The sequence below is a fragment of the Piliocolobus tephrosceles genome, chromosome 2 (genome assembly GCF_002776525.5).
Source record: "Piliocolobus tephrosceles isolate RC106 chromosome 2, ASM277652v3, whole genome shotgun sequence".
NCBI lineage: Eukaryota > Metazoa > Chordata > Mammalia > Primates > Cercopithecidae > Piliocolobus > Piliocolobus tephrosceles.
This window is the reverse complement of record NC_045435.1, coordinates 6,744,276-6,768,206: the sequence shown is the minus strand read 5'-3', so window position 1 is coordinate 6,768,206 and position 23,931 is coordinate 6,744,276. Positions and strand designations below refer to the sequence as shown.

Genomic DNA, 23,931 nt, shown 5'->3' with positions numbered 1-23,931 from the left:
GATCCATACAGGTCCTTACTGCAAACAGAATGTGTTACTAAAATCAGCTGTTATTAATTCTGTTTAGCCAAAAGCTAGATGAAAACAAAGCAATTTCAGTTTAATTGTCACTATTGGCAGAGACAGCCTGGGAATTAAATTGCTTACAACTTACTATATGAATACTTCTGTCTTTCCCAAATCACTCATTTCACTTTCCTCCCAGGCTGGTGGCACATTTTCATCTCCCTTTCCTCTACCCCAGTAATAGTCCCTGTAATTGACTTTTTAACTTAAAAAATTATACAAATAATACTGGTTGACTATCCTTTATCCTAAATGTTTGGGGCCAGACATTTTTCAAATTTCAGATTCTTTTAGGATTTTGGAATATTTGCCTTACACGGGTTGAGCATCACAAATCCAAACATTCAAAATCCAAAATGCTCTAATGAGCATTTCCTTCAAGCATTTGGGATACTCAACTTGTATGTATTTATTTTAATAAGAAATTTAAGAGAGTTGGAAAAGAGAATATTTTTTAAAAGTTATTCATTTAATATGCAGATAAATCTTCTGTAAACATTTTTGTATGTTGTTCCAGATATTTTTTCCTGGGAATAATATATTACAGTCTACAAAAATAAGGTTACACTCCAAGTGCTGTTCCATAACCTGTATTTTCTTCAATATAAATATAGCTTTATATCTTTATTTTTAATGACACTACTATCTTTCAATTAATTCATGGGGAATTTTCCTTGATAGTAGGTAAACGGACCCTGTATCATCTCAGTGAGTTAGCACAGTTTAACAATCATCTCAATAAATTCACAATTGAAGTATTTATTTATTTATTTATTGTTGAGACAGATTCTCTCTCCGTCACCCAGGCTGGAGTGTAGTGGTGCGGTCTTGGCTCACTGCAGCTTCTACCTCACAGGCTCAAGCAATTCTTGTGCCTCAGCCTCCCAAGTAGCTGGGACTACAGGCGTACAACACCATACATGGCTCTTGTTTTTTTTTTTTTTTTTTTTTTTTTTTGGTATTTTTAGTAGAGACAGAGTTTCGCCATGTTGACCAGGCTGGTCTTGAACTGTTGGCTTCAAGGGATCTGCCCACCTTGGCCTCAAAAGGTGCTGGGATTACAGGTGTGAGCCACCATGCCTGGTCAACAATTCAATTTATTTTGGTGAAATTTGGTATTCATTTTAGGGATAAGGTATTGATCTTACAAAGTTTGAGCTCAGTTTTTAAAAGTAACATTTGAGATCTGTTTTATTGAATCCATATGACAATTAGATAAGCTCATTGTATTGTTTGTGAGATTATTGCTAAAATTTTTGGCTATGGAAGCACTGATATTTCCATGACCTTGAGATTGCTCGTGTGATCCTATAAGGAGTGGTGTTTTGAAGAAGGGGGACTGTATAGTGGAATGTAATGGGCCACAGGGTTTAGAGCTGGAAAATCTGTATTCAAGTCCCAAATTAAACCCACAATTCCCCTTTTGTTCAATTGCTATATGGATAATTCACTTACTATCCAAATGTCACCTTTCCCCCTATAAAGTAGTATTAATCATAGAACCCTGTCAGACTTGATGGGAAGATTAAGTGAAATAGATTGTGAAAAGCAGTTCCTGAACTGTGCAGCTCAGTAATGGTTGTTTTTGATCCGACTTCATCCATGGGTTCTTTTTGATTTCAGTGTACTTTGAATTTTTAACATTCCTTGTCTTTCAACCAAAAATTCATTCTATATAGATGTTTATATGCAGACTATAAGCTATACAAGGATACTGTCCCTAGCACAGTGCCTGGCAGAGAAAGGATATTCAATTAATATGTTTTGAATGAATGAACAAACACATACAATAATTTTTTCAAATGGAAAATATTATGCTTGATAGGAATTAATACTCTAATAAGCAAATGCATCTCTTCAAATAAACTGTACTGTACTGGAGGATATAGACTTGTAAGAGTTATTACTCAATGCACTCAACAAATTCTACACAGAGTAGGGAGCCATATGCAGAGGTAATTCAGAGGAGCATTGACTAGTTAGAAGTGGGTGAGTCAGGAATGGTATCACAGAAGAAGTGGCATCTGATCTGGGTCTTGAATGTCAAGAAGGACTTGTCCAGAGAATGGGAAGAAGGAAAATTCAGACTGAGGAAAAGTAAAGATGAATGTTGAGGTGTTGATATCTGTGATAATTCATTCTACATGATATTATATAAGGTGTACACTGCCAACATCTCTTTCTGGTCAAACACTCTTTTCATCTACTCTCTTTTAAAAATTAATATGATTGTAAATATCTAATGGCATTTCATATCATTTCCACAAGGAAATATTTCTTCTGAGTGGAGAGTCATTTCTAAGGGTTCTAATTATCATATGCATGTACTTGATCTCTGTGGTGTCCATCCTCATCCAGGCATCTCATAATAGTCATTCATGGTAACGTGACAACCTGTTTTATGGGGCTGAGGCCACGTGCCTAGGGAACATTACATTAATCCCAGCACACTAAAGTCAACTGAGGATAAGATGCACCCAAAACCTCTCAAAAGAACAATGTGAACTAATTCGTAACATTCATCTGCCACATTAATTGCTCACAGGAGAATAACAAAATATCTATTATTTCCCACACCAGCATTAGAATAATGCCAATGGTTTTAATGATTCTAAAAATATCTGAGATAAGTCTAGTGCAGATTGGAGAATCCCAAGTTTCAGACATTTGTTTGAAGTTCTCATTTCCCATATCTTCCGTGTAGCATTGCAGACCTCTGACCAACCTAATATATCTGCCCTTACTTGTGTATGCATGTGTGTGAGCACCCTTTGCTCCACCTCTCCCTACACCTTGATTTTACTCTGTGACACAGTGGTATCCTAATTCTCATTTTCCATGAAATCTCCATCTCTCTCCATTACTTCTCTTCCTCCTCTGGCCCTCAAAACATGGCAATTCACAAAGGTTCTCTCTTTTGCTCCTTTAGGGAACTCCTTTATAGTTAAGGCTTCAATCATAACTTAGCTGCTAACTATAAGTAGCTTAGCTGATTCTGATATCTGAACCTCTATTTCTGAATACTCATTTGGCTCCAGCCCTACAGGCTTTGTGAGCCACTGACACTTCCGTTCATGCGGTCAGGCTCCAACCATCATTATCTTCCTCAAAACCAGTTTACTTTTCTACCGTCTGTGATGTGTCACAGTCCTAGGCACCCAAGTCACACTTGAAGAGTCAGGTTTTATACACACCTTGATCCAAAACCTGCATAAAACACGGAGAAGTCCAAATGCAAGGATACCTATGACTCCGTTTATTACCATCCTGAGGACTTGGAGCAGTGGTTCTCTTCTGAAAGACTAAAATTCTAATTAAAACGTGAGTTTTCTTCTTTTCCTTCTCCTTGACCACTTTGGTGCAGGTCATCTTGAGCCCAAAATTTTATTATAACAGAAGACATTCTTAAGGACAAACCGTATATAGGTTATGGTTTCATTTCATTTAAATTACTTGCAATGAGTTGTAAACAAGTCAATGTTTTCCAGCAATTCCTATCTCACCTTCTTTCTTAGCCCCACCCAACAAGATCACTGTTTATTAACTCCAGTTCACCCCATTTGTACACAGTTGAAGAAAATCCCAGCTCCTCCTGCTAGTATTCTGATCTCTAAGGGGAAAAGGCATTTTTATCTCTTTTCTACAAATAATCCCTTAAATTTTGGCCAAAACTGTCTCCCTTCCAGATCAATTCATCTCAAGAAACATTTTAAGTTCACAATACCTACTGTACAACATAGTGACTATAGTCAATAACAATATAGTTAACAACAATTCAAGTACACTTGAAAATTGCTAAAAGTAGACTTTAAGATACAAAAAACGTCATGTAAAGCAATTAGCTTGGTTAATTAGCTTGATTTAGCCATTCTACAATGTATACATGTTTCAAAACATCACATTATACACCATAAACACATAGGATTTTTGTTAATTAAAAATAATTAAATAAGAAGAAAATGATGTTAGCCTTGCATATGTACTATATACTGCATCTTTTGTACTAGAAAAAAATTAAACACTCTAATTGTAATTTGGTACAAAAACACCATGGAATATGCTATTTGATTTATTAATATGTACACAAAATAGTTATATTTTATTTAAATTAAAAGAAACAAATAGGTATTTTATAATTTAAGAAAACTGTTGTGCTGGCTTCGGCAGCACATATACTAAAGTTGGAAGTATACAGAGAAGATTAGCATGGCTCTTGCGCAAGGATTACACACAAATTTGTGAAGTGTTCGATATTTTCATAAACAAAAGAAAGAATTGTAAATAAGATACATTAAAAAAAGAAAAGTATTTTTAGAGAGAGGCTCATCAGCAAAGCACTAAGACACTGAGGACATAAATACAAAATCATCTCAACTTGGAATTGCTTGTTTCTCTTTTATGTATTCTAGATGAAGTTTCTATACCATCTTTCCTTTTATTTCTATAAAATTCCACCTGGCTCCCCTGAGCTGTTTACTTGCTCTATTTTACCCACTCTTTGACTCTCTCTTTGCATTTCTAGCTTCTAAAACTTCATCCTGCATCCTCTTGATGTCATCTTTGATTCTTTTCACTTTTCAAATATACTTCTTTCAAACCCATGTAGGAAGGGCTCATTCCTTTTTGGGTAAATGCATTTCTGAGCTTCAAACACTAGGCAACTTTGTCTCCTGTGCCTACATAATATCCATAGGCTTGGCCTGAAAAGACCAGCCAGTCTTACCCATTTTTATAATTAACAACCTCTTACCTTTCCAGTCCACCCTTCCCACTATTTCCAGGTTAATCACTGTACAATACTACTTTATTATGTTATCTCTTTCCTCTTCCCCTGCTGGACAAAAGCAGCACGTGACTCCTTAATGCTCACAGAATAAACGTCAGAATAAGGCTATACTCATAAATGAAGAAAAAATAGACGATCACAAAATAATGTCATAGGCACATGCTAAATAGTGTGTATGCAAAAATGAGTAAGATACTACATCACACCTCAGTAGTGAGGGATTCTGCTCTCCAAGAGTTAACGTTGACACATGATAAGAGCTATATGCAAAAAATTACATTTGCAAAGGAAAACAAGGATTTTTCTGAGGCATGTAAGAAGATACTGTTGGGAACACTTCTCAGAGAAAGAAACACCATTTTTTTGATCTCAAAGAGATTACCAGACAGTTAGACAGACGATTGTCATACAAAGCAGTGCTTTACATTTCTTGAATTTAGAGGGAGTGGGTATTATTCTCTAGGCAAAAGTTCATGGAGAAGGTGAGACTTCAGCTTAACTTTGAAAATAAGAGTCAAATAAAAGGCAGGACTTGAAAGAATGTTTCAGGTAAAAAATGGTAGTAGTAAGAAGCCCACATTGAACTGCAAACCCTGTACAAAATTTTAAAAAAGCAAATAGACCAGTTTGATTAAAAAGAAAGGATCATGCTCATAGATACTTGGAAACTCAGAGTTGGGAAGAACTTAAAAGTAATTGTAACTATTCTCCCTCCCTCTTGGGGCCAGACTGTACATTAGCTCTTAGGATGAACTGTCTTTCTCGCTCCCAAATACTAGTACATTTAACAAAGGTCCAGATACAGTGACCTCTAGCACTATATTTCTGGTGCTCATCAGAACAACTCCTCTCAAACACAGCATTTAGAAATATACATGAGATAGTTACCTTTTATTATTAATTTATATATCTTTTAATTATTTAGAAATAATTCAGTGGTCATATGAAAGACTTATTGCTATTTTCTAATGTGGCGTAATAACCCAAAACTTGGAATCAGCAATACAAACAGGAAGCATTAACTTCAGACCAAAAAGACAACAACTCCAATTTTTTCTTCTGGTAAAATTATAAAAAGGACAAAGAAGGCTGGGAGTCATGAAATCTTGGAATTACCCTTTGTATAGCATTTCACTGGCTCACGATCAGTCACGAAATATCAATTTAAGGCTTATTGTCACTTACATGCCCTTCCTTCATACATTTATTTTTAAAATAGCCATTCTCTGGCAGCCTCTCCTCATTCCTTATCCATTTCCTCTATCCTTCGCTATTATAATTTATGTAAATAAAGTAGCAATAAACTGACTATGTTAAGAATGACAGGTACTTTACAATATAAGTCTCAGCTATGCCCTTCAAAAACATGTGGAATGAACCAGCCTAGATCCAAACAGTTCCACAGACCTGTACATCACACATGGATGATCTTGATAGATAATTAGCATGAAAATCTTGTTTGAGTGGCAATGGATTAGTTCATCTGCATTATTACTAATGGGGTGGTGAACGCTTTTCCTCTACATTCTGGGCCCCAACTAAAGCACCAGATAAACTGTCACATAAATCCGCAAGACATAAGAACACACATGGAAAATGCCTATTAGCAGCTGTCATTATTATCAAGAAACAGCACGTTACCACCAAGCCCAGGGCAAAAGTAAACGTGTTTGTCATCCCTTTAACATTTTAAATTTTGACTTTTTTTTTCTTTATACAGAATCATAAAGCTCAACTGGCAAGGGATTGGGCAGGGAAAGTAAGACATGTCTCTTCTCATAAAATCAGCAAAGGCATTCCATAACCACACAGAGCAGTCAGCACGTGTGTCATCAGGCAGAAGTGGAAGTTTTGATGTTGAGAATCCCAGCTGCATATTTCTAGCATGAGGGGCTTGCTGTCTGCTCAGTAAAAGAACAGACTGGATCCAAGAAAAGACTGCGGTCCTGTCCCTGATAGAGATCCAAGTACGATACTCCATGCATGTCAGATGGGTGTCTCAATAGCATCATCAGAGCAGGGCAAGGCACAGGGCTGGGTGGACTTTTTAACAAGTGAAGATGAACTTTACTGTCGCAAATGTCTGTGCTGATTCGGTTTCCCTTTACAACATGTTCACTGGGACTATTTTTTTTTTTTTTTTGCCCTGTAAATGATATTGGATGATTTCCATGCATGTAGCAACTATTAAATATAGTGGCAGCCATATTAGATGTTTTACTTCTGTGTTTCTCTTCTTCATAAGATTTTAAATTAGATTATTCTCTGCCTGTATCCTCCATTGTTTGGATAATATTTTTATATCTCCCATTTCACAGATGTCTTCTAATTAGAATTCTACCACACAACAAGAAGTAATAGTATTAACAATACTTTACACATGGAATCTTTTGCATCTATCTACAAATCTGCAAGGAAGGTTGGTATTTCTTTTTCGTAAAATCATTATAAAAATCCAATCACTCATTTATTTAACAAATATTTATTGAGTACCTAGAATATGCAAAGCTCTCTGCCACAAGCTGGAACAAAACAAACAGTTAATAAAAACAAACAAAAACCCATATTTTCATTGAGTTTACCTTCTAGTGAGAAGAGATAAATAAAGAAATAATAAGTAAAACATATGGTATGTCAGGCCAGGCGCGGGTGCTCATGCCTGTAATCCCAGCATTTTCGGAGGTCGAGGTGGGCAGATCACCTGAGGTCAGGAGTTCGAGACCAGCCTGCCCAACGTGGTGAAACCCGGTCTCTACAAAAATACAAAAATTAGCCAGGCACGGTGGCAGACACCTGTAATCCCAGCTACTCAGGAGGCTAAGGCAGGGAGAATTGCTTGAACCCGGGAGGTGGAGTTTGCAGTAAGCTGAGATTGCGCCACTGCATTCTAGCCTAGGCAAGAGCAAGACTCAGACTCTGTCTCAAAAAAACAGAAAAACAACATACACACACACACACACACACACAAAATATATATGGCATGTCAAATGATGGGGCAGATACCACCTCTGTTTCTTGATACCTGATTCCCCTATTATTCTGACCACATGAAAATTATATGTCCCCATCTCTTGAAGTTAGTCACAATCATGTAACTAATTCTCACCAGCAGATTGTGCACAAAAGGGACATAAGCCACTTCCAGGTCAATTCATTAAGTTGTTGGTGCCAGACCCTCCAACTCTGTTCTTCCTGTCCTGCAAGGAAGCAACTGACCAGATGGAGCCTGGGTCTTAAGAGACTACAAACAGAGGCCCTGGTAAACATGTGATTGAGCAAAAAAATATGTTTCTATGTTTTTAAGCCTTTGAGATTTGGGGGTTTGTTGTTGAGACACAATCAAGCCTAATCTAACGAGTACAGGTGGTGATAAATGCTGAGGGGGAAAGTAAAGCAAGGAACCAGGAGGAGTCAGGGTGGGAAGGGGCACAATTTTTGATAGAGAGGGGAGGAGGCTTCACTTTAGAATAAAGCCCTGAAGGAAGTGAAACAGATAATGATAATAACGCACCATTCAGACATTTGGAGGAAGAACATTCTAGTCAGAAGGAATACCAAGTGCAAAGACCCAGAGAAAGGAACATGCCTGGTTACTGTGGCTATAGGAAGATGAGTGAGGAGAAAACAGGAAGAGGTGAAGCTAGAGGTAGCCGGGCCAGATGGATAGGGTCTTAGAGGACATTGAGGGAATTTGGCTTTTATTCTGTGGTGGTAAGTTATTAGAGGTTTTACAGCAGAGAAATGATTAAAATCTGATTTATATTTTTACAGAATTACTTTAGGTGCTGTGTTGAGAATAGTCTAAGAGCCAAAAACAGGGAAACTATTTAGGAAACTATAGCAATAATCCAAGTAAGAGATGGTGGTAGTTTCAATCAAGGTGGAAGATCATTTGAGTAAGAAAAATAGAGAAAAATTTTCTTGATAAAACTTGAAAGCAGAGCTAAAAATCTTGTCGATGAATCAAAAGAGAAATTTATGAGGAGCTACAGATGTCTCCAGTTTTATTGACCGGAGTAATGGAAAGATAGAGTTGTCTTTAGTTGAGTTGGGAAAGACTACAGGACAGGAAAATATGGGGTAGAGGCATTTAGAAGCTAGGTTTTGAACAGGCGAAACCTGCATGTCTATTAGAAAGCCAAATAGAGATATTAAGTAGGGAGTTAGATAAATGGATCTGAAGTTGAAGGGAGTGGTCAGGGCTAGAGATATAAATTTGGAACTTGTTAGTATTTAGACCGTATTTAAAGTCATAAGACTAGATGAGATCACCAAGGGAGGGAGTGCAGATAGAAGAGATCCAGGAACTCAGTCCTAGGACACTCCAATTTAAGAGACTGGTAAAATGAGAATGAATCAGCAAAGGAGACTTAATAGCAGCCAGAGAGAAAGGAGGAAAACCAGACAAAAGAGGAAACTTGAACCCAGAGATGTTAAACTACTTGCTAAGGGAGAATCAAACCTTAAATTTGACCCTGGCTCCCCTGTTCACAGCTCAGCTCCTGATGCAGGGAAATTGTGAGGTACTTAGTGTACCTGCTTATTACTATTTGTGGACTCTATCATTAAAATAGTCTAAGTCAGTTAATTCATGGATTGATATATGGTAAAGACAAAGCATCTGGTTTCAATCCTTGGAGATTCTTGATATTTAGAGCTGGAGGAAAATGACAAAACCAGCGACACTGAGAAATAGCTCATGAGGTAAAAGAAAAGACAATGGAGTTTTGGAATCCATAAGGAAAAACATGTGTATCTCATGAAATAGAAAGTAGACACTATCAAATGTTGTCGACAGATTAACTAAAACAAACTCAGAGTTGCTTTAGTTAATCTGTTGTTAAATCCTAATGGACTATATTCTGAATATAAGACAATGAGTTTGATTGTAAATCCTCACCTGCTGGTGAAACTAAGAAATACATTTATTATTTAAAAAAATTGTCCAAATTGAGAAATATGTGGCTGGTGCTAAAAATAATAAGTTGACCAAGAAATGAGAAGGAGAACAAAGAAGAGATAAAGTGAGTGAGGAGAGACAAAGCAACAGTTGGAACAAGTATTTCCTTTGCTGCCTTAATTCATTAGAGTGAATGTACTTTGAGGATATACTTAACCAGAAGGATAAGCAACAGTATTTTATCCAGTACAATTTTACCACATGATAAATATCCGGTAATGTATACATTGGGAAAACTAATAAAAGGAGTAAGTCATACCTGTAGTTTTAAAACAGGAATATATTATGAAGGTGTCCTAAAACTTTTGTAAAACATTGAACTTCTGGTATCCATTCAGGATGTAAACATTACTCCCACCTTTGCAACAAGCAAAAAAGAAAACAAACAACCTCCAAACAGTCTTCAAATTTGTAATGTTTCTAAAACTCATCAAAGAGCTAAAGTTGCAGAGAAAATGGAAATCAAACATAAGCATATCCAAAGAGAGATGCCACTGGATGCTATAAAAGCTAGTAAGATAAATTTGGTTAAAATTTTTAGTGAATTCCTAAAAGCCTGGAAATGTAGACTATCATTCGAATACAGAATCCCTGAGAATCAAGGACACAAAGGGAGTTTTTATCTACTTGTGGGCTCTTCACAAACCTCATGGTTACTTACAGAAAAGATCGGAAACAGCAAGAGAGTTCTGAGAATGCCCTCCATGGACATTCTCAAAACCACCCAGATCCTTTTATCTTTCCTATGGACCATAAGCCTAACCCCACAGGGGAAGAACCACTGTCTTGTTGCTCCAGGGCATAGGTGAAGATCCACTGCAGCCAGAATCAGGGAACAGGAAAACATGCTGTGTTCCTAAGGGAGGGATGGGAATATCTTCTAGGCCAGACTATTAGAAACCTTCCACAGAGAGGAAAAGACCCCAATCCTAAGACCCAGAACATGGGGCTTCCTTAAGAATAAGGCTGAATCAAAACAACAAAAAGACTCCTCAATGTCCCCTATCAATCGGCTAATAATCATTGCATAACAAGTAACAGTAGTCTACTGCCCAGGTGAGCATTTAAAGGTTGGAGAAAAACCTTCTTTGTGGTATAGGCTCAAAGGGAAGATCCAAAGCTGAGGGTAGGGTAGAACAGACATTAAAAAAAAATACTCTCTGGTAAATCAGTCTTGACTTTATAAGATAATGCTACAGAAATTTGAGGCCTGTGGTGCACTGGGGTAGCCATGGCAACAACATAATGCAAACTCAGCTCAACTAATGACCCAGTTGTCTCAATCTACCACAGTAAAGGCCTAACAAAAGAAAATGCATGCGAATTTTCAGCCTTAAATCTATTTCCCTCAGTGTCTACTGTCCTACATAATGTCTATATATGACTATATAAATGTTAGTTTTTCTAAAAGGAATTATATTTGCAAAGAACCAAAAGAAAAAAAGGATAACACCCTGTCAAGAGACAAATCAATCAACATAATCAGAGTTTGATATGACACAGATGTTGGAACTATTACATGGGGAATTTAAAATAATTATGATAAACATGCTTAAGGCTCTTATGGAAAAGATAGTATGTATACTCAGATGATAATTTCAGAAGAATAAGAAAGAATCAAAGTGAAATATCAGAAATGAAAAAATAATAGAGAAAAGAACAAGGAATGAAGATTTTTTTAAAGTAGGGCATTCAAGAGGGGTAGTATGAACGAGCGCAACATGCATGTAACTGGAAACTCGGAAGACAAAGAGAGAATTGAACAGAAGAAATGTTTGAAGAGAGAAATAATTGAAGAATTTTTTAAAATAAATAAACACCAAATCACATATCCACATCATCTTTAAATTGCTGGAAAAACAAAAACTGGAAGATGACCATGGCAAAAAGACATATTACAGACAGAAGAATAAAATACATTAAAGAGGAAGATTCTTATAGAATATCTGCATAGGCTCAATCTAATCATGTCTCGTTAAAAGCAGAGAACTTTCTATGGCTGCAAGCAGGAGATATGAGGCAGAAGGGATGTCAGAGAAATTCAAAGCATGCAAAAGACTCAACCCATAATTGCGGACTTTGAAGATGAATGAAGGGAACCACATGCAAGAAATATTGGTGGCCTCTAGAAGCTGAAAATGACTTCCAGCCAACAGTCAGCAAGGAAACAGGGTCCTCATTTAACAACCAGGTGAAACTTACTTCTGCAAAGAACCTGAATGAGCCTGGAACTGGATTCTCACCGTCTGGCCCTCACAACACCCCAGCCTCCAGATGAGAGCCCATGCTAGCTGACACTTTTATTTCAGTCTTGTAAGACTTGGAGCAGAGAAACTAGCAAAGCCCACCCAGACTTTTGACCTACAGAGCTGTAAGATAATACATTTGTGCTGTTTTAAACTGCTAGGTTGGTGGTAATTTCTTATGGCTGCAATAGAAAATGAATATAGTGTCTTTACATCAGACCACTCAAAGGCAGACTTTATAAATAGTAAGGCACAACAAAGGCAGCCCTAGTACCAACCAGGCTAAAGAAAGAAGTGGCTGGGGCCTGATTTCAGGCACTGAAATACTATCCCCAAACATACCTCACCCCAGCTGCTCACCATCATGCTTGAATTTCCAATTTTAAATTACAGTGTCAATTTTAGAGACACAAGCTACCTGTGTTAATAACAAACAGAAAATTATCAAGAAATGCTCTCTCCCAGGGCTCAGGTAGAAATCACACATACTTAGGAAGTGAAGGATCACTGCAGGATGGAGTGAGGTTGACAGCAATAAACACTATTCAAAAGATCAAGAAATGTAATGATCCCCCATTTCGAAAGAATAAGAGGGATGGTCAGATACAACAGTTGATGCGATACCAGTGAGAACATAATATGGGCAAAGGAGGAGAAAACTTATCCTAATTCATAGTTAGAGCTACATCAAGTTATGAACCCAGATACAGATATTATTACTGCTACTATGATGCAAAAAGTCACTTTCTTGTTGTGCAAGATTCCATGTGTTACAAAAAGTGAACTTTCTATTAAGACATTTCTATGTAAGTCAGCCATAAAATTACCTTCAATAAATCTGTTCCACTTCCAAAGGATCCCAGTCTTTAACTACAGCCTCTTCCTGCTTGTTAAACTACTTTCTCCACACTCTTAGACATCATTGAAAAATAGCCTTCATGGATGTTTTTTACTTCCTCCCAAACTAGCAGCCTCTTCCATGGTACGTGATTAGATTCCATGGCCCATCACTGCAATGATCTTCTTGCCAAACCTCCAAATACGTAGCTTACTTTTTTCCTGTCACATCCTTCTAGAGATATCTCAACTATGGATGAGCCCAATAATCTCCTTTCATGGCACCTGCCTCCAAGTGGCAAACTCTTCTAGAAAACATCACATAGTAGAGAAGATGGTATAAGTATAAATTCATGGTCACTAATCTCAAGTGGGTCCTCATTCCTCTTGCCAAGTCATTCTCATCTTCTCCCATAACTTGTCAAATGATAGCCCTTTCTTCTGACTTCTGTCTCCTCACTTGGCAGATTCTCTCTTCAACAGAAAATTGAACTCATCGAATAGAAATTCCCTCAAATTCCCACTTTCGAACCTATAAACCTGTCTACGTCAACACCCATCCCTCTCCTTTCTTGTTCTGCATAACAGGAATTGGCTGTCCCTTTATCTAATTACTCTGTCTATACTCTACATCTTAGTAATTCTCCTTTTTTCTTTAGGAAAATTGCACTATTCAATGAGTTTCTTTCAACTTGGTCCTTATCTTTGACAGTTAAAACACTCAAATCTCGCTTATCTTAAAAAACAACAGTAACAAAACATTGTCCTCATCTGACCTTGCATGCTCTTTCAGCTCTTGCTCCCTCTTCTCTCCTTCTATTTCCTTCTCCCTTCAGTCCACGAAATAGCTCCCTTCAGTCCACGAAATTAAGCTACTAAATAGCTTCTGTGTCAATTACACAAACAAAACACTCTGTGTAAGGTCAGCAGTGACTTCACTAGATTCACTAGATACTCCTCATTTTTACTTAAAGATTAGCATTCGACACTGTTGACTATACCCTCCTTCTTCAAATATTCTCCCACTTCTCTGACTGGTCATTTCGGTCTCTCTGTAAGCTCAAACTCATCTACCTGGTCATTATATAGTGGAGGACCTTGGGGCTCATTCTGAAACATTTTTTGGTGATTGCATTGATTTCATGACTTGAATTATCACTTATACACTGAGAGCTCCTAAATTTGTAGCCCTAGTGCAGAACTAATCCCTGAGTTCTAGACTCTTATATGAAACAGCCTACACAGCACTATTCGCTAATAAGTCTGAAAGGCACCTCAGACTCAATAAATCTAACACTGAAGCCATAATTTTTAGCCCTACATCTGACTCTTTTCTAGTACAGGAAATAACCATCACTCATGTAGTGATGCTGAAAACTAACCACTGGTAATACCGATTCTGGGTCAGGTACTGTATATATATGTTAACCCATTTAATCTTTTTTTATAACTATGATGTGGCTACTAGCATCATCTCCACCTACATTTCCAAGATGAGAAATGGAGGCATACAGTGGTTAAGCAATTGGCCCAAGATCACACCGTTACTAAGTGGCAGGGTTGGGATTTGAACAAAGGCAAAGTTATGATTCACATTCTCAACCACTACATTTTTCAGTGCTCACTATATGTGTAGGGTAGAAACCCAGGAGTCATCTTTGATGCTTTCTTCTTTTCTCCTCAAATATCTGATCGTCAAATCTGTATATTTTCACCTTCTTTATATCTTATACTTTTATTCCTTTTTTACTTATCACCACTAAATTACCACTAGTAAGCATTAGTAGTCCAAGCCACCACTATCTCTTACTTCAGCTACTATGATAGACTCTACACTGGTAACCAGAGACGTCTTTTTAAATATAATTCAGATCATATAGCTCATGTTTAGGACATTTCAACAGTTTCCATTGTTCCCAGATGGTGACTAATAATTTCGATGTAGCTGACCCTCCAATGTATGAGTTAGTCCCTGTTTCTTTTTCTCTCCAGGTTCATTCTAAGCCCTCTCCGCTTAGTTGCTGTGCTCCAGTCGCACTGGCCAGCTGTTATTTCCACCCAGCTACCTGCTCCATCCACAGTAGGGTGTCTGTTCAGAGCTGGTCCCTCTCCCAGGGAGGCTTTGATTTCACTCCCATGAAGTCATTCACTAACCAGCCCTGAAAGTCCTCAGTTAGTTAACACTCACTCATCCTTCAGACTTGATTCAAGAGTTCCTTTCTTATAAAAGCCTCCTCTGACATCCCAGGCTCCAGTTGGTTTCTCTGTTTTTAGCCCTCCTTCACAAAAAACATTCATCTTAGTTTGCATTATTTATTGAGTATACTATTAATACAGGAATTAAGAAGAAATCACTCAGGCACATAATAAGGGTATGGGAGTCCTCGGTAAGACTTTTCCTTTTGATAAAAGCAGCCCCAAGTCGTTTTCTAGCAAAAAAACAGCCTGCAAGGTGGGAGCTTGCATGGGTGAATGCCGGCAGGAACTATGGACTAGACATGTTCAAGATGGCAGCTCCATCTTCTCTTTCTTTGTCAGCCACTTGTACAGTAAAGAGCAGACAAGATGGCGCTGATCAACTGGAAAGCCATTTGCATAATAAGATTAGGGTTGGGGGACCAGCCTTCCTCAGACGCTATGTAAATGTCATACCTGATCAAACTAATATGTGAGCCCTGCGTAAATCAGACGCCACTTCCTCAAATTGGACTATATATTCCGGGGCATCCCCGCCAGCAGGTCCTTTCTGCTCAGAGACCCCTCTCTCTATGGAGAGCGCTGTTGCGCTTTCTCTTCTGCTTATTAAACCTCTGCTTCTAAACTTGTATGTGTCCCATGTCCTAAATTTTCCTGGCACGTAACAACGAACTCCAGGGTATATACACAAGACAGTGTGGCCACTTCACTCTTATGTGTTTAACCTCTTTTTGCCTCACTAGAATGTAAGCCACCTGAAGTCACAATTGTCCATTTTTCTTCACTTTAATATTTCTAATGCATGGGTCCTGGCACACAAGAGGCACCCAACAGCCCAGAAATCTCGATTAACCAATAGCATCTCAGCAAACATCCAAAGTTGGTCCTGGGGGGTAAAATTCTATAGACAAAAATTTTGGCATCCCCCTGTTTCTAATTTCTGCATATTTCCCCCAAATTCTGGCTTCTGCCCTCACTAGTTGTACCAGCCTCTCTTCTTTAAAGCTTTGATTGGTTAGCTGTCACACTGGAAAAGATCTGAAGAGCTAGTTGCTATTAAAGTGTAAAGACTCATAAAGAATGAAGAAGTTTCTTATCTCATGATAAATTTTTGTATTAATAAGGAAAACCAAACTGCATTAAGTTCTAATAGTATAAGTGAAGTGATCAGAGATAACTTTGGAGTTGAGCCTTCTTATTGAACCTTTGCTGCTCCCTTTCCATACCCAACTCTCCTTCCACACATAAGCCAACTCTTTTCAGTAAGAGTTCAAACCTTGGACATCTGAACTAGCAGAATCATGAATCTAAGGTAAATCCACATGAGGGGCCATGACCCTAACTCATCTCAAATGCCATCTTTCTCAAGTCCCATCTGCCTCAAGGACTAAGAAAATTTAGAAAACTTATGGATGTTGTGACAAAATTTTGGGCCATTCAAACCATTAAACATTCCAGTTTATTTAAATATCAGTGTTTATAAAAGAAAATCAACTCTATAGTTTTAATAGATGCCCTCCAGAATGGCCAATTATTGCTAAACCAAAGTACATCCTATTAAATTTGTTACAGCAATGATGTGAAAACATGGAAACCCTTTACTCCGAATAAAACAAAACAAAACAAATAACAGAGGAAGAATTCAGTGAACCATCAGAAGGTGTTTCAGTAAGGAAAGGACTGAGTTTATACGTCATTAATTTAAAAAAAGTTTATTGAGAAACTTCTGTGTACCAGGGTGTATGTGTATCTGGGTGCTCTGAAGAATGGAATCATGGTGTGTTAACGGTGGCCTTGGGGATCGTAACAGATGTGTGTGTGTTAGTGTGTTAGTGTGTGGTAGTGTGGTGGTGGTGGCCTTGGGGATTGTAACAGATGAGGTCAGCAAAGGCTAGATTGTGATGTGATTTGCCAAAACGCCACAGCTTGGGATAAAACAAAATCCTTGTCCTCAGCCTGCTCAATTCATGTTTTAGATGATTTTTACAAATGATAAAATGTCCATTATTTGGACATTTGATCCAATAATGATCTTCCCTTTATTGTAGAAAGATGTGAAAAGTATGAATGCTTTAAGGGAGGACTTCAACCAAGGGCAAAGATGAGCCCCAAACAGTCCATGAATCAGGTCCAGTTCTGTGACTAGCTTAGGTTTCCCCCTACTTTGATCCTAGGAGACCTAAATGAAAGCACGATCGACTTCATAAGCCTGAGAATGCCTCTGTTCTCCAACCTGAAGTGGTCACATTGGATTCATAACACTAATTGTTTCCATAGTGCACAGCTGTTATGTTGAAAATAGAGAACCATGACTTCATGTGTGGACTATGAATACAGGCAAGAGATCTGTTATCAATAAACCCAGTTTCTCTAATTTGATCATCTAGCTAACAGGGTAAGACCTTCATCCGTCACTTTAGCTTTTGCCAACTTTTCTCTGGTGAAGTGAAGGAAGTGAGGCAATGCTATCTCTGAATTTCATGCTCTAAAAGGCAAACTATGGCCCATGGGCCAAATCCAGTCCACCACCTGTTTTTGTAAAAATAGCAGAGTTGAGTATGAAACATACCATATGGCCCACAAAGTCTAATGTATTTACTATCCAGTCTTTTATTACAGAAAAAATTTGCTGACCCCTGCTTGAAAGTAAAATAATTAAACAGCAACAAAATGTAAGCAGATTCTCCATTGTCACAAGGGTGTATTGCAAATGAGAAGTTAAGGTGGTTTGTAAAATATAGTTTCTTACTTCATTAAATATATGAATTACAGCAAATATTAAGTTATGGGAATTTAAAACATGTAAAGATTCAAAATACCTCCCCTGATCCATCACACATAAAAAAAATTAATGTGAGAATGTCCTTCTTCTTCTAGACGTAAAGTATTATTTGAGATGCCAGGATTGATGGCTTTGTATTCATGATTATGTCCCTAGGAGACTACATGCTACATCTCTGTACCACACCCCTGTGATGAGCACAGAGTCCTACACAAAAGAACTTCACCATGTTATATGTGCAATAAATTTTAAAGTGCTAGAATTTGTAAGGCTTTTTTTTTTTTTTTTTCAAACTGAAGATTACTCAGATATGGGAGCCTTACTTTAGCAGACCCAGGTCTGTTTTTGATTAGCAGTGTAATCATGGTTAACTGACTTAATGTTCCTAAATCTCAATTTTCTCATCTGTGAAAGGAAAGGCTTGAATTGTATACCCTCTGGGGTTTTGGTCTCTGAATTCTGACTAATAAAGGTAAATCTTGTTGGAGTCCTATCAATTCCAAGTGACAGCTCAAGTTTTGCTACATTAAAATTTTGCTAAATCAAATATTATTTGAGGGCCAGGTGCAGTGGCTCACACCCGTAATCCTAATACTTTGGGAGGCCGAAGCAGGTGGATCAGTTGAGGTCAGGAGTTCATGACCAGCCAGGCCAACATGGTGAAATCTCGTCTCTGTCAAAAATACAAAAATGATCACAGAATTGGAAAAAACGGCTTTAAAGTTCATATGGAACCAAAAAAGAGCCCGCATTGCCAAGACAATCCTAAGTCAAAAGTACAAAGCTGGAGGCATCACGCTACCTGACTTCAAACTATACTACAAGGCTACAGTAAGCAAAACAGCATGGTACTGGTACCAAAACAGAGATATAGACCAATGGAACAGAACAGAGTCCTCAGAAATAATACCACACATCTACAGCCATCTGATCTTTGACAAACCTGAGAGAAACAAGAAATGGGGAAAGGACTCCCTATTTAATAAATGGTGCTGGGAAAATTGGCTAGCCATAAGTAGAAAGCTGAAACTGGATCCTTTCCTTACTACTTACAAGAAAATTAATTCAAGATGGATTAGGGACTTAAATGTTAGACCTAATACCATAAAAACCCTAGAAGAAAACCTAGGATTTCTTCTAGGGTTTTAATACCATAAAAACCCTAGAAGAAATACCATTCAGGACATAGGCATGGGCAAGGACTTCATGTCTAAAACACCAAAAGCAACGGCAGCAAAAGCCAAAATTGGCAAATGGGATCTAATTAAACTAAAGAGCTTCTGCACAGCAAAAGAAACTACCATCAGAGTGAACAGGCAACCTACAGAATGGGAGAAAATTTTTGCAATCTACTCATCTGACAAAGGGCTAATTTCCAGAATCTACAAAGAACTCAAACAAATTTACAAGAAAAAAACAAACAACCCCATCAAAAAGTGGGCAAAGGATATGAACAGACATTTCTCAAAAGAAGACATTCATATAGCCAACAGACACATGAAAAAATGCTCATCATCACTGGCCATCAGAGAAATGCAAATCAAAACCACAATGAGATACCATCTCACACCAGTTAGAATGGCAATCATTCAAAAGTCAGGAAACAACAGGTGCTGGAGAGGATGTGGAGAAATAGGAACACTTTTACACTGTTGGTTGGACTGTAAACTAGTTCAACCATTAACAGTATGGTGATTCCTCAAGGATCTAGATCTAGATGTACCATATGACCCAGCCATCCCACTACTGGGTATATACCCAAAGGATTATAAATCATGCTGCTATAAAGACACATGCACATGTATGTTTATTGCGGCACTATTCACAATAGCAAAGTCTTGGAATCAACCCAAATGTCCATCTGTGACAGACTGGATTAAGAAAATGTGGCACATATACACCATGGAATATTATGCAGCCATAAAAAAGGATGAGTTTGCGTCCTTTGTAGGGACATGGATGCAGCTGGAAACCATCATTCTTAGCAAACTATCACAAGAACAGAAAACCAAACACCGCATGTTCTCACTCATAGGTGGGAACTGAACAATGACATCACTTGGACTCGGGAAGGGGAACATCACACATCGGGGCCTATCATGGGGGGGAGGGGGGAGGGATTGCATGGGAGTTATACCTGATATAAATGACGAATTGATGAGTGCTGACGAGTTGATGGGTGCAGCACACCAACATAGCACAAGTATACATATGTAACAAACCTGCACGTTATGCACATGTACCCTAGAACTTAAAGTATAATAATTAAAAAATAAATAAAATAAATAAATAAAAAATAAATAAATAAATACAAAAATGAGCCGAGTGTGGGGTGGTGGGCACCTGTTATCCCAGCTACTCATGAGGCTGAGTCAGGAGAATCACTTGAACCTGGGAGGAGGAGGTTGCAGTGAGCTGAGGTCATGCCACTGCACTCTAGCCTGGGTAACAGAGCGAGACTCTATCTCAAAAAAAAAAAAAAAAAGAAATATTATTTGAGATTGATGATGTTTCAGATATGTCGGTCCACTCAACCTTTTGGAGCACCAATATTAACAAAGAACAATTTAACTTGTGAATATGCAATAAAAAATATTCCAATTTTATGGTGATTTACCCATGTCTCTTTGTAATGTTCTGATTTCAATCAATTCAAAAACAGTTCAATAAGGTAGAATAATTACAACTAGCTTGACCTTTAAGTTTTACTCTATTAGTCTAGGAATAGAAATGCCCCCATGAACATTTTATAAAAGACACAATTTTAATCTGCAAATAGTCAATAGTTTTCAGTCCAGCCTTGTCTTCATAAAAATATACATTCATTCCTGCTCGCAAGGGGCACAGAAAAAGAAAAAAATGAAAAAAAAAAATTCCTATGTGAAAAACTGTAGTTATTTAGGTCAGTAGCCACATTGCCTTTTTAAATTCACTGAAATGACTGAGATTAGGAGGGGGCCAACCATCAGATGGTTGAAACTGACATCAAAATGGGGCTATGTGATATTAGAGGACACAGGCAAGGACTGCCATGGATGAGCCTGGGGAGTTCTAATAGAACAATCTGGCCATACCTGCCTCATATTCTGTATATGATTGAAGTTACTTTCAGCCTTTTATTCTATTACTATAATATACAGCTTTGAATCCCAACATCCTGTTAAGAAAAACAAATCCTGAATGATCCATTTCGGAAATTTTAAAGAGAGAGATATATATAGTTTTTTCCCTAAGGGGAATAAAATGCCAAGGAAGGAATTTCATGGATTAAAAATCTCTTTTAAAATGCTTGGAAAGAGAACAGGAAAAATCCAATTTGTACAGTTTTTTCACTTTATTATTCTCTTGCATAATAAGAAATGTATACAGCTATACAAGAAATATATAGTATTTTGCTACCTATAATTATGTTACCTAGTTTAATTTTGTGATTTTGCTGTAATCAAATAAGAAAGTGAAAACTCAGATCTTAAAAACCATCTCACAAAATTAAAGGTAATCATTTAGTCCATAGTGTGTGGTCAAGTTGAAATTAGAAGGTCTGTATCTTTTAAACCGAAAAGTAACTTGAAGATTATTTGGGGCTCCCTTAAGTGATAGCTATTTACAGCAACATTTTATATTGTTGATTCTTTAATATACTTTTTTTCATTTATTTTTATTTATTGTACTTTAAGTTCTGGGATATGTGTGCAGAACGTGCAGGTTTGTTACACAGATATACATGTGTCATGGTGGTTTGCTGCACCCATCAACCCGTCATCTGCATTAAGTATTTCTCCTAATGCTACCCCTCCCCTAACCCCCAACCCACCGACAGGCCCCAGAGTGTGATGTTCCCCTCCCTGTGTCCACATGTTCTCATTGTTCAACTCATAATTTGTTGTCTTAAAAAAAAAGTACAGATTATTCTTTGAATGTCAGTTTCTCCTGCAGGCATGGGCCCTTTGGGATTTGCTGAGCTTTTTCAAACCTGTAGAAGGAGTAATCTGTTCACCAATAAGGTCAGTGTTGCCTCATCTTACGCAGATCCAGTATTTGATACAAAGGGCGGGGAGGCATAGACATGGTCTAAGTGATGCAAACCACAAAGCAAGAAAGTCACAGATTTGAATCAGAGCCAAGACTTCCACACATACAGCCTGCAGTGAGCCACAAAGCAATTCCCAAAGTAATCTTACATATGGAGTACAGCATCCTGAATTTTAGAGATAGAGGAGAGTTTAGAGATTATAGACCAAGCTCTTCATTTTAAAGCTGAGATAGCTGAGGCCAAGTGTAGTTAGATGACTTATGTAGGGCTCTAGAGCTAGCCAGTGGCATTGCCAGAATTAGAACCCTGGACTCCTGCCTACCAATCCGGCCCCATATCAGGCATCCCCTGCTGCCTCACACAAAGAGAGTGAGAGCCAAGTACTAAAGGGATGGGCTCGCCCAATAAATGTGGCCAGCAGCAGATCCTTGACTCTGGATTTTATTATAAACTTGAAAAAAATCCTCCATCAATCACAAATAATAAATGCTATATACAGAACAGCATCTTGTTCCAAAAGTGTGCATTTGAAAAGAAAGGGGGAAAAAACCCTACACTATCTTTAAATCTCGAGGCATAGCTCTAAACAGATGGAAAAGCCGACCTATGTCATCAAGAAAAAAGAATCCTGCTTTTTTGAAAAGGAAGAATGAATTTTGCTGGAATAGAGTCAGGGTGGAGTAGGAAGAGTCCACATCTAAGAGTGTTAACTCATTTTTTTGTAGATAATTTGCCAAGAGCCAGAGGAAATCCCCAATAATCTTAGCAGAGTAAAGTTTTTTTTTTTTTTTTTAAGGTTAGAGGAAGATGCATTTTATACTTTTTTTCTGCTCATGTAAAATTAGTCTTAATCACAAGCTACATGTATTCTACAAAGGAAGTCATTATTAAATGGTCTTCATTTACAAATTTCATGTTATATAGGAGTTACAGCATTTCTTTCAATAGAATATTCCCATGAGGCTACTCTCATGGGTACAGGTCTAGTCTAACCTTAGTCTTTCCTCTAACATCTTGCTGCAGCCTAAAATCTACTATAGTCACATGCCCAGGTGGCCTGTTCAGGTCTATGTTATATTGTTAAAAAAGAAAGGTCACTTTTATCCATATGTGTTCTCTGAAAGGTCTTGAACTATAATGAGCAATTGATAAGAATTTGTTGAATGAATGACTGACTTTTGATTTGAAGCAGAAATTAGGCTTCTTACTCCATCACAATGCTAAGTGGTAAAATCAGAAGTATCAATTTGACTTTGAAATACATTGATTTTTGTTTCAGTGAAAAATGGAGCACCCCATTGGACACCTGGGGAAGTAGCTACAGTTCCTTCCAAAGGGAACACACTAGAAAATATGACAAAGCACATGATGCCCAACTCACAGGTATCCAGTTGCAGAGTAATGTGACATATAGAGACATATGGACCCAGACTGGGATTTGGGGTCTTACTCTTGCTCCTCTCAAATACATAAAACAATTCAAGCAATTTTTATTAATTCGCTTGCTCTTGATCATTCTAGAGAGTCCCAGACTCTCACATGGATAGACCTCACTCCTCTATGTTGGGCCTTCAGGCTTGAGGAGGAGGAGGAAAGGCAGTCAAGTGGCAGCACAAGTCCCTGGCTTGTTACTTCCTCCTGGTAGGGTAGTTCCCCCAGGATAGCAGCTCTGCAGCTTGTGCTGAAAGTTTTCTTCTGTATTTGCAGTACCTGTTCTCCCTCTCCTTACAGGTTAGGGCTCCTGGAAACATTCAAGTGCCCAAGAAGATGGGAGGGCCATGAACTGCCACCTGTTAGTGACTGTTACTCCATCTCAGTATGAAAATGAAAAGATTGGGCAGTGGCCTTCACAGGGGCTCCTGTCACATGCTCCAGGCTAATAGTTGTTTTCCTTAAATCCTAATCAAAACTGAGATACACCAAGATATCCATCAAACAAAGAGTTCTTCAAGCTGCTCTCTTGGTAATTATAACTGCTTCAAGGAATTTTGGTGGCTGCTGATACCATTTTCTGGATTAAACACA

General features: G+C 37.9%; 1 protein-coding gene and 1 non-coding gene across 11 annotated transcripts in view; one reads left to right on the top strand and one right to left on the bottom strand.

Moving 5' to 3' along the window:
- Nucleotides 1-23,931, bottom strand: part of ABI3BP (ABI family member 3 binding protein) — a 251,566-nt gene that overhangs the window by 205,056 nt on the left and 22,579 nt on the right. The window lies entirely within an intron of this gene.
- LOC111545351 lies at nucleotides 4,218-4,324 on the top strand. The gene has a single exon (XR_002732414.1). It is a non-coding gene; the product is annotated as a U6 spliceosomal RNA (small nuclear RNA).